Below are 12497 nucleotides of genomic sequence, written 5' to 3' on the forward strand. Positions count from 1 at the left end.
AAAGTGTGTGATTTAAACTTTGAGCCCATCGCTCCCGGACGATACAAAGCAGGACACACTGCAAAACCGGATCTCAGCCATTGTTAGGTGGGGTATGGTGGTATTTCTACCCACATCATTAGGCTTGCGTATCACTTATTGCGGGATCACATATTGGGGTTTGACTACTGCAAACACCGAAGTAAGAGACAAGAGCACAGAAAACACACACATACACACGCTTAACCATATATAAAATACATCAGATGAATTATAAACATACACAGAAAACTGTGTTTGTGATGATATAGGTTTTACCCAACTTGGATCCTCTTCTGATAGGATCAGACTTGGTTGTACCTTCACAATAACCACAGTTTTAGTATGAGTGTGCCTCCTTTGTGGACAATTCAAAGGACTGTGAAATCAGAAAACTTAACACATATGAATCGACTAACTTGTACTTATGCTCCAAATCTGTTATACTGACCTCCCTGATGAACTCTTCAACGGCACTCTGGTCAGTGCGTGTGGCCACAAGAGGTGCCTTGACTCTGCCAGGCTCTGGCATGTTCTCCTTCATCCACTGCTCCACAAAAGTTTCACACTTTTCTGAAACCACCACCTGAAGTAGGAATGAGAAAGGAAGATCATTCTACTTGTTATTTCCATCAAGAAAAGCATAAGAAGAAAATAATCTTCTGTCTTAACAAATGTATTCCAATGTTCTTAGATTTTCTCTACAGCATGAACTTATTATTTTAAAGTGGGCTTTACTAAATTTAATATTACACATGTCAGAATGATCCCACACTGCTGAGTGAGGGAGGGAGCACAGCCTATGACAAACTCTCGCCGAGTGACCCACATTGTACTTATTACTTTAAAGTGGGCTTCACTGAAGTTAATATTACACATGTCAGAATGATCCCACACTGCTGAGTGAGGGAGGGAGCACAGCCTATGACAAACTCTGGCCGAGTCACCCACATAATTTATTGTAGTTTCACACTTCTCTGAAACCAGCACCTAAAGGAGGAATGAGAAAGGAAGATCATTCTACTTATTATTTCCATCAAGCAAAGCATAAGAAAATAATCTTCTGCCGTAACAAATGTATTCCAATGTTCTTAGATTTTCTCTACAGCATGTACTTATTATTTTAAAGTGGGCTTCACTAAAGTTAATATTACACATATCAGAATGATCCCACACTGCTGAGTGAGGGAGGGAGCACAGCCTATGACAAACTCTGGCTGACTGACCCACATGATTTATTGTCCTAGTTTTTATGGCCATGCAGAATGCTGTCCATAACCCCACATGGCAGGTGGAGATGTCATTATGGCCAAGCCTTCACTGTTTCTTAACCTATGCAATCTACAATACTCCAAATACCATCCATCCATCCATCATCTAAACCTGTGCTGCCCCATGAGGATTGTAGGAGCCCGGGAAAGGTAAGCTGGGACATTTAAGATGACAGTGACAAGCCTCACTCTTCCCTGTATGCCATTACGTGAGCAATAAATTCCAACCACCCCTTGGATATGAACTGACACAGGCTCAATCAGGCTGGAGTGCCTTAATTACCCACTACACCACCAGGTGCCATAGTCTAGATATATGGTTACCACCCAGCATAGTAAATGGTTTCCTGGTGTACAGGAAACCATTTGGCTTGTCACTCATAGACAGAAGGAAGAGGAAAGAATGACATAAGAGGAAACAACGAAGGAAGAGAGGAAAGGGTAGCCACCCAAGAGCAGCACTACATCGAGTGAGTGGATGTTGAGTGCCCCCACCTACCACCCCAATGCTCCTATTCCTGACTGTTAGTTCTTATGCCGCTAACACATTTTAATGTACTAATAATCCTATTGCAGCCTCCAAATGCAGAATTTTCTTTCAAGTATAACAAATTACAGAACTGTATTGTTATAAAAGATGCTTTTTATGCCAAAAAGGACAAATGAGACCTGGGACATTTAATAATTTTATGCTAGTTGTTACCAATTTCACTCTGCTGATGGAAACATCCCATCTCCAAAGGGTTAAAGCTTATGAACAGATACTACTTTACTACATTATCTCAACCCATTCATCACAATGGGTTTTCCTTAGCAAACTATTATAGTCTAACAGTAACATGAATTAAGTACAAATTGTGTTATTGCATGGAGAAGGTTAATTGGGATTTTTTTTACTCCTTCATGGTAAGGAATCTTTCTTAAGCTGTATAACAATGACTGGTAGTAGCAAAAAATAAAAAATAAATATCATTCATTCATTCATCATCCAATCCTACATTGCCCCATGAGAAGCATATGAACCCGGGGCTAGGCAAATTGGTCCTGACATTTAAGATGATAATGACCGGCCTCACTCATCACTAAGTGGCATTACATGAGTAATAAACCCCAACCATCCCTTGGATATAAACCTTCGCCAGCTCAATCCGATTGAAGCACCGTAATTTCCCACTAAATCACCAGGTGCCAAAAGAAAAAATAAATTGAAAAAATAAATATCATAATAATAATAATAATAATAAAAATAAAGTCTTCTTAGTTAATCATCAGACTGCTGTACAAGTTATGCTTTTGTATTATCAAACAACAAAGATATATAAGACGACCTCTACAGAATAGAGAAGAGAGCTTACTTACATCAATTCCATACAGCTGGACAATGTGACACAACAGCAGGAAGGAGATGTCAAATATAAGAGCACGGTTTGCAGCCATCTTTGAAGTTTCACCAGGCTATGGATCCTGTGCAGAAGACAGTATTCAATCCTCTATATTTCTACTCAGCTTACAGATACATACAGCAAGAAAAGCTGAGAGGCAGCATCATGATTAAAGGGGCTAATAAATGAAAATTACTGATACAAATGTATGTCTGTTACGACATTACAGAACTACAGTACAGTAAAACCTCGATACGTTGACCCTGCAGAAGGCAGAGTTTCCAGCTAGTCGAACTCTGGCTGAGGCATGACTTAGTGTTTATTCAAAAGGTTACATTTTACTTTCTTATATTCCAAGTGCTACATTTTAGTTTATTATATCCCAAGTGTTACATTTTAGTTCAACTGATTGTAAAGTGAAGTATATAAGTGCAGAACTTTACGTAATTAAGTGACTACTGCATCCCTCCACCTATGCAACCTCCTATCCTGGCCTAGCCTATAACATGTGCCGAAATGTTTATTTCTATTGCTTTAGAATGCTTCCTTAGTTTAGCGTTAATAAACAAGTAATTGTACATAACTGGTGATTACTGAGGGGGAGGGGGCTAATATAGTTTTTTACAATTATTTCCAGTTAGTCAAAAAATTTGTAAGTTGAACTACCCTAGATCCACATATAGTTCAATTTATGAAGGGTTTACTGTATTGTGAATATGTAGTGCTGCCTACTTCTTCCTCGGCCTTTATCATTCTTTTTCTGTGCCTGCCCTCCTCTCTTCCTATTTCTCCCATCTTTCCTGTCACTTCTTATTGTTTTTCTTTCCTTTACAGGTGGCTTTACATTGAGTGACAAGCCTAATGGTTTCCTGTAAGCCAAGAAACCATTTACAACGCTGGGTGGTAACTATATAACCAAACAATTACGTGCTCCCTACATGTCATCAAGTGGGTTGGTGGAGGGTTAGTGCCCCTTCCTGTAAAACAAATAACTCAGAGTCAATTGGCCACCCCTAATGGGATTATGGCATCAGGCAATAGATAGATAGATAGATAGAATTTTAGCATTCTGTGTAACACAGCATGAAGTAACATAAAACTTATCATTATCATTTAGAATCATTTTCCCACTTAAAGATGGGGTCAGATAGGAACCTGAAATGGTGAAAGAAAGTATAGTGAGTCCTTGATATACGAAAGGGTTAGGAACAAAAAAAAACTTTCGTAATTCGAAATTTCATATGTCGGAACGATTTTCCCCTTTGAAATATACATATAAATGAGGGGATGTGTTCCAGGACCCCCTCGGGCCCCCACCTAAACTTCACTCCCCTCTGTTAAGAAGTAAGCAATACCTGTATACAACTGTAGAGAAAGAGGTGGCCATATTCTTGTACATCTCCTTTTTCTTCGTCGCAGTCCCAATGGTGGAAACAGCAACGCCTAAAGCACGCCCAATCTCCGAGACTTCCTGCCCCTCCTTATGGGGTCTTATAATCTCCAATTTCCTTTCCAGAATTAGAGTACGGTGCTGCTCCCCCAATGCTGGAGATGATGCAGGGCGCTTGGGAGGCATGGCGGAACAATATGAAAAGGTGAAGGGCTGCGAAAATATCCTCTCGTACAGCAAGGCTGTGAAGAGATGAGGGACGTGGACTCAACTGAGAAGCGTGCGAAAATTTGTTTACCAGAGAGGAGTTAGTTCGTTTTCTCTCGGCAAGCGAGTGCGGCGCTATGCACCGCGCCCATTTTGAATTTTCATACAGTATTCCATTAACCCCTTCATAGCTGCCGGCCCTGAACAACACTTCACTGTTTCGGTGTCAATGATGTTGAGTTAGGGCATTATAAAAAAAACTGAACAATTCCGGGAACGAAGGTCACTGGTGTGTGTACATGACCCTACTCTACCATACCATCAGTCAGGCATTCTCTTCACTCCAGATGTATTCGCCAATGCTTAACATGCTTATGTTACATGTGTCCTAATTTTGAGTAAGTTTCTTTCTGCAAGGGAACATAATTTACCACCCTCAAAATAGAAAAGTATAGAAGACAAACTAGAGGAATATGAACTGAATTGGTAAGGTCTTTAGGCTGTATGCTTACACGAAAGATTATGGGTTTTACAATTTTAAGAGACAATATGGAACAAAAGTATTTGCTAATCAGAAAAAAATTACTTTTTCATCCCACATGTTCTCGTAGGTTAGCATTCAGTTCCACATTCTTCGTTCGGTATCACTCTTCCCAATATATTTCGGACCGACTGAGCACAGTTATTTCTGCTCCTTTGTAGTGTAGATTTACTGCTCATACTATTGTTTGTTCTTAAGTGTATGTGTGAAAGAGAGAGGACTGATACAGACAATAATGTATTCCATTATTGCTTTCATAGCTGCTGGCCCTGAACAACGCCTTACTGTACTGGTGTCAGTGACGTTGAGTTAGGGTGAGCTAAAAAAAACTGCGAGCAATTATGGGAGGGGAATGAGGGTCACTGGTGTGTTTACACGACCCTACTCTACCACCTCAAGCAGTCTGGCGTTCACAGTTCACTTCGTCCCAGATGTTTTCGGTCGATGTATACATGCTGATGTAACACGCATCCTAATTTTATTAATTCTTACACGAATCATAGCAAATCACAGGATGGGTTTAGGGGGGGGGGGGAAAGCCAGGTGTGCCAGAGGTGTCTTTTCACATATGTAAGAAAAATAAATTGATTTTAGAACTTTGAAAAAATGGTCCCAAGGCTGACCACGGGAGCACGCAAATATCTGAACCCACAGCCATTGAGGGGGCTAAACATATGTGTTACTTTAAGCAGTAAGAGCACCTTACCAAATCAGTTCTTCCTGGTAGTCGGTTGTATTTTTCAGATTATTTCTGGGTTGATAAATACAGTAAACGTTTCTTATTAAATCTGTTTCCCCGTCATTTTTAGCTGTTCTGGTGTGACAACTCTTGTTTATTTCATTAACATAATGGCGGAAAGGACTGTTCTTCCCTAAGTGTTTAACTAAACCTGGCCTAACCGAGCTTATCTGTACCTAATAATTTTAACCTAACCTAACCTCCAGTTGGGAAATTGGGAAACGATATCCACCTTTGAGCACGCTGAGCTTCTTCCACTGCGCTGGAAACAATTGTAGGGGAAAGTGACGATAATAACGGGGAGGAAATTTTTCAGCAAGAAAAACTAATTTGCCAAACTGAAAGTTGTCAGAAAATTACAAAAACAAGTTGGAGGATTATGAATTGAATTGGTAAGGTCTTTCTGCTGCTTCAAGTGCACAATGAAAGACACAAGTATCTTCCCAAAGTCTGACGAATACAGCGTGGAAAAATCGAACCATTTGAAACACGCACTAGTAGAAACAGGGTTTTCATTGTATTTCACCTGGTGTAAATATTCTTCAGACTGAACTGGGAAGATAGTTGTGTCTATCATTGTACATTTACCGGTAAATAATTCAATCTAACAGTAGTTGTGTTTTGTTTCCGCCCGATTAATCGTTATTTCAGACTATTCAGGCACTTCTTCACATCATATAGTCTGGATAATCGGGCTATCTCTGCATTTTCTTTCATATCGAGTATCGATTTTCGTATCATCGAGACAGATATTTTCGTACTGTGGAATTTGTCCTATATTAATCGATTTTGTATCATTGAAAATTTGTACTTCGAGTTTTTGTATTTTGAGGGCTTACTGTACAGGACTCTTCACATCCAAGGGGAGACCCCAAATTTCCTGGAATTGTAAACATAAACCTTCATTACAAAACTTACAGCAAATCCATTTTAGTTCCATTCATAGTAGTCCCCATGGGACTCTGTACACTTGTCCTGGCACTTTTCCCATTCCTGGAAACACTTCCTGTAGTTTTCTTTTGTCACCTTGTCCAGAGACTCCTGGATTTTTTTCCTGGATGTCTTGTAAGTTGTAAAATCTTCCACCTTTTCTTTATAACTTAATTTCAGGGAACAAGAAAGAATCACAGGGAAAGAGATCCTGTGAGCATGACGGGAGGTGCAGAGCAACAATGACTGTTTGTGGCCAAAAACTGCAGAACTGACATTGCAGTGTGTGTGATGGAGTTTTGTTGTGATGCAATGCAAGAACCATTTCTGGGTGCATCACTCTCTCGATGTTTGTGCCTGATGCTCTCCCACAGATGCTTCAGCACTGTAATGTAAAAATTATGGTTCTGAGTCTGTCCACAGGGAACAAATTCTTTGTAATAACTACCTCAATGTCAAAAAACAAGACTAACAGTCTTGATGTTGGACTTGACCTGACATGCTTATTTTGGCCTTGGAGATGTTAGCGTCTTCCACCGACTGGACTGTTGCTTTGTTACAGGGTCACACCCATAAACCCAGGTCTCATCACCTGTGATAACACTTGAAAGAAATTATGCATCATTACTCAACTGTTCTTTCAAGATCAGACACACATTCACACGATTTGTTTTTTGATCTTCCATTAGATGACGGGAGATGAATTCTGCCAAGACTTGGTACATGCAAGGATATTGTGTCAAAATCCATTGAAATGAACTCCAAGAAATGCCTGTGGCCTCCAGTAGTTCATCAATAGTGATCTTCCAGGCTTGCCTGTCAAATTTTCTCAATGCTTTCATCTGTCTGAGAGGTCAAAAGGTGGCCAGAACAAGGAGAGTCTTGGACTGACATGTTGCCTTTCTTAAAACATGCCTACCATTTATAAACTTGTGTTTTTTTATAGCCTACTCCTGGAAAGCTTGTTCAAGTTTGCAGATGCTACAAAAATCACGAGGAGAGTAGAAGTTGAAGAGGAATGTAAAATGCTACAGGAAGATCAGGACAGGATTTACGATTAGAGCCAGGTATGGGAAATGAAACTCAACGCAAAAAAGTGCAAAATATTGGAAATGGGTAAAAGTACTAGGAGGCCATCACTAAATTACTTGAAGAGAAAGGAACCAATCACAAAAGCAAGAGAAGAGAAGACTTGGGAGTGTTGGTCCAGGATAATTTGTCTCCCAAAAAACACATTAATAAGACTGTCAGACAGACATATGAGCTCCTAACAAACAAGAGTGGCATTTCAATACATAGATGAGGAGATTATGAAAAAACTGGTAGTGGCTATGATCTACCCAAGGCTGGAATATGAGGAAGTGTTGTGGTCCCCACATATAAAGAAAGATATAAACAATATCAAGAGAATACAAAGAAGAGCAACAAAGGTGGTCCCCAGTCTGGCAGATCTATCATACCAGGAAAGACTAGAAAAGCTGGGTCTGCCTTACTTAGAAGGAAGAAGAGAGAGGGGTGACAAGACTGCAGTGTTCAGGGCCATAATGGGAGTAGACACAAATGACAGGGATGATCTGTTTGTATGGGATGGGGGAGGAACACGAAGACATGGAAAGAAATTGAAAAAGGCAAGTTGCTTGAAGGATATCAAAACATACAGTTTTACATACAGATGCACTGACCTGTGGAATAGCTAGGACAAAGAGATCATCCACTCCAAAAACTTAAATGAGGTTAAAGCAAAGATTAACTGGTTGAGAAATGGAGATGTGACCATACGAGCATAGCTCATTTCCTGTATATCACAACTAGATAAATCTATCTATCTATCCATTGCCAGATGCTATAATCCTATAAGGGGTGGCTATTTGACTTTGAGTTATTTGTATTATAGGAAGGGGCACTAACCCTCCACCAACCCACTTGTTGACATGTAGGGGGCATGTATGGTTTGGTTATATGGTTACCACCCAGCGCTGCTAATGGTTTCTTGACTTACAGGAAACCATTTGGCTTGTCACTCAATGTAAAGCCACCTGTAAAGGAAAAAAAGTAATAAGAAGTGACAGGAAAGATGGGAGAAATAGGAAAAGAGGAGAGCAGGCACAGAAAAAGAATGACAAAGGCTAAGGAAGAAGTAGGTAGTACTATATCAAGTGAGTGGATGATGGTCACCACCATCTACCACTAACTACAACTAGATAAATATATATACACATGCACACACACACACACACATACATGCACACAAGCGCACACGCATGCACGCACGCATTAGTGAACTTGAAAAGAAAGTAGAGAATCTAGTGATAAAAGATGTGTCTGAGAATACGGATAGTACCATACAGAGTCTGATTCAATCCAATGAAACAGCGAATGAAGAGATTAGGAATTTGAAGCAGGAAAATGTTGAACTGAGGAGGAAACTAGAAGAGAGTACTAATAAAACGGAGAAGGTGAGTAATGTATTAGAAGAACATAAGGCAAAGTGGGCACACGTAGAAGAAGAACAGAAAGAAGTGGTCAGCTTAAGAGAGATCATCCAAGAAGAAAGGGAAATGAACAAGAAAAAAATGGAAGAAAATGTAGTGAAAATACTGAAGAAAAAAGAGAAAATAGTGAGAGAAACTGTAGAAAGGAACAGATGTGTGGCAGTATTTGGAAACAGGGAAGAGGAAGAAAAGGTTAGGTTCGTAAGACTCGAGAGAGACATGAACCTGGTGAGAGGAATATTAGGCAAGATTGACCCCGAAGGAGACAAGTGGGTAAAAGAAATTGAGGAAGTAAGGAGGATAGGGCCTTATAAGAAAGGGGAAACAAGACCAATGAGAGTCAAGTTTACATCAGAAAGTGTAATAAATGAGATACTTAAAGTGACCTGGAAATTAAGCAAAGAGGCGGGGATGGAAAATATTATAATAAGAAAAGATCTGAATGAAGAAGAAAGAGAAGTTTTAAAATCATTAAAGGAAGAAGCAAAGGGAAAAAATGATAAGAGGACAGAGGAAGAATGTAATACTTTTTTTTGGAGAGTATTGGATATGAAAGTAAGGAAGTGGTATTTAAGGAAATAGAAGTGAAGGAAACTAAGGGGGATGGCTGTGAAAGATCAGAAGTTGAGGAAGTTTTACGGACAGAGAGTAGGAGAGAAGTGGGTATTAATAATGTCAAAAATAATTTGAAGGTGATATATACTAATGTTGATGGTTTCATATCGACAAGGATCGAAATTAACGATTTCTTGAGAGAACATGAACCTGATATCATGTGCCTTGTAGAGACCAAATTAAGAGAAGATACTGATGTTCATTTGGGAGATGGTAAATACAAACTGTGGAGAAAAGACAGAAAAGAAAAAAAGGGAGGAGGAGTGATGATAGCAGTGAAGAACAACATAAATGTAGATACTGCGGAAATGGGAGAAGGCAGGGCTGAAGTGATATATATGAAATTAGAAACTGGAGAGAATGTTAAGAGAGATATGGCGGTAGTGTATGTTCCCCCAAAGACGAGAGCATGAAAGGATGACGAATACCATGAGATGTTGTCAGATATGGCTAGCTACTTGCAAAAAATAATTGAGAAAAGCAATAATATAATTTTGGTGGGTGACTTTAATTGTAAAGAGGTGAACTGGGAGGAATGGTACTCGGGAGGCGGCGAGGATTCGTGGGGCACCATGTTATTAAATATAATAATGAATAATGTGATGACGCAATGGGTCAAAGAAAAGACACGGTTTCGAGGTGAGGACACACCAGCAAGGCTAGATTTACTGTTCACCAAAGAACTCGATGTAACAGAATCATTGAAATATCTCTGTCCTTTAGGAAAAAGTGATCATGTGGTCATTGAGTTCCAGATGTTAATAGGGAACGTCGAGCCAAGAGACGAGCTTCATAGACAGGGAAGATACAACTTTGGGAAAGCAAATTTTACAGGATTGAGAAACTTTTTTGAAAATGCAGATTGGAGAAAATTCAGAGAAACAAGAGAGATACAGAGGAAGTGGGATATCTTTCTAGACCTCTATAATTTGGGAGTGGAAAAATTTGTACCAAGAGTAAGAGGGAAAGAAAACAGGAAAAAGGAGTGGTTTAATAGAAGGTGTATGACAGCAAAAAGAGTGAGAGATAAGGCATGGAACAACTGGAGAAAGAGAGGTAACAACAGAACAAAGGAAGAATATAAAAGAACTAGAAATGAATACACAAGAATACGTAGAGAAGAAGAAAGGACTTTTGAAAAAGTTATTATAGACAAAAGTAAGGATGAAACCAAACTGTTATACAGATTTGTTAATGGCAAAATGAAACAAAAGGAAGGAATCACCAAACTGAAATTAGAAGGAGAGGTCTATAAAGATGCAGCAGTGCAAGCCGAAATAATGAACAAATATTTCCAATCGGTTTTCACCAATGGGACGAGGTCAATAAGTGTGACCTTAGGGTTAAGGGACTGAACAGGGAGGCTGCAATGGATCGTGCAGCGTGGAAAGCCGCCATTAGGTGACCAAGGCCGACACATGCAAGCATGGTGGAGCCTTTAAAAATGAAACGAAAAGGAGTTTGTGCAAGAAGAGAGAGTGATTAGAAATGTACCGGTGATAAAAGAAATATAAGTGGAGGTACAGGAAGTGTATAAATTACTGGAAATTCAAGATGTAACGAAAGCCCCAGGACCAGATGGAATTTCTAATTGGGTACGGAAGGAATGCAGAAAACAACTGACAGATAAAATTCACAGTTTAGTTGTGTGTTCTCTGGAAGAGGGGAAAGTGCCACAAGAATAGAAGAGGGCAAATGTGGTACCAATTTATAAGGGAGGAAACAGGGAAGAACCCCTGAATTATAGACTAGTGTCCCTAACCAGCATGGTCGCAGAATTGTGTGAGAGAATCCTGAAAGACAGATGGATAAAATATCTAGAAGAGATTAATATTTTGGCTGAATGTCAGTTTGGATTTAGAAGTGGAAGGTCATGTGTTTCAAACTTGTTGAGCTTTTACTCAAGAGCAATTGACGTGGTACAGGAGAGAGACATACCACTTCTACATGAATGTGCAAAGGAGTTAAGTAAACCATTATCTTTAATTTTCAAGGATACCATGGGACAAGGTAAACTACCTGATATTTGGAAGAAAGCAAACATTGTCCCCTTATTCAAGAAAGGGAACAGACAAAATCCACTCAACTACCGACCAGTATCACTAACCAGTGTTGTAAGCAAGGTATTAGAAAAGCTGATAAGAAAAGTTTGGGTAAATCATCTAGTCACTTTCATCTTAAATGTCAGGACCAACTGCCTAGCCCCGGGCTCTTACGCTCCTCCTGGGGCAATGTAGGATTGGATGATGGATGGATGGATGAAATCATCTAGAACAACACAGTATTATAACAGAAAGACAGTTTGGTTTCAGAAAGGGAAAATCAAGTGTTACTAATCTGTTGAGCTACTATGACAGAGTAACAGAAACATTACAGAAAAGAGAAGGATGTGTGGACAGTATCTATTTACATTTCAAGAAAGCATTTGACAGTACCACATCAAAGACTTTTATAGAAACTGTACCATCAAGGAGGAATCCAAGGCAAACAGTATTGTTGGATAAAGGATTTTCTCAAAAAAAGAGAAATGAGAACAGTACTAAGGGGAAATTACTCATCATGGTGGGAAGTGACTGGTGGAGTTCCACAGGGCTCAGTGCTCGCACCAATTATGTTTTTAGTGTATATAAATGATGCAGATAGCAACACTGGAAATGAAAGCTATCTAAATATGTTTGATGATGATGCAAAAATACAAAGGAGATTTACTAATGCAGACTCTTGTAAAGAGCTACAAGAAGAATTAAATAAACTTCATGAATGGAGTAATACATGGCAAATGGAATTCAATGTGGACAAGTGTCATATAATCAAGTTTGGTAAAAGTGGAAAAAGACCAGATTGGGATTATAAGTTAGGAAATAAAACCCTATACACATCAGAAAGAGAGAAAGACCTAGGTGTGATTATCA

The 12497-nt window shown here is 39.3% G+C and overlaps 1 pseudogene; it reads right to left on the bottom strand.

Annotated features, from left to right (window-relative positions):
- Window positions 1–12497, bottom strand: part of LOC145390034 (mediator of RNA polymerase II transcription subunit 24-like) — a 54797-nt pseudogene that overhangs the window by 13481 nt on the left and 28819 nt on the right.

This window comes from Coenobita brevimanus, unplaced genomic scaffold (genome assembly GCF_032717465.1).
Source record: "Coenobita brevimanus isolate Jiangsu-jjx unplaced genomic scaffold, ASM3271746v2 jjx.HiC_scaffold_2752, whole genome shotgun sequence".
Taxonomy (NCBI): domain Eukaryota; kingdom Metazoa; phylum Arthropoda; class Malacostraca; order Decapoda; family Coenobitidae; genus Coenobita; species Coenobita brevimanus.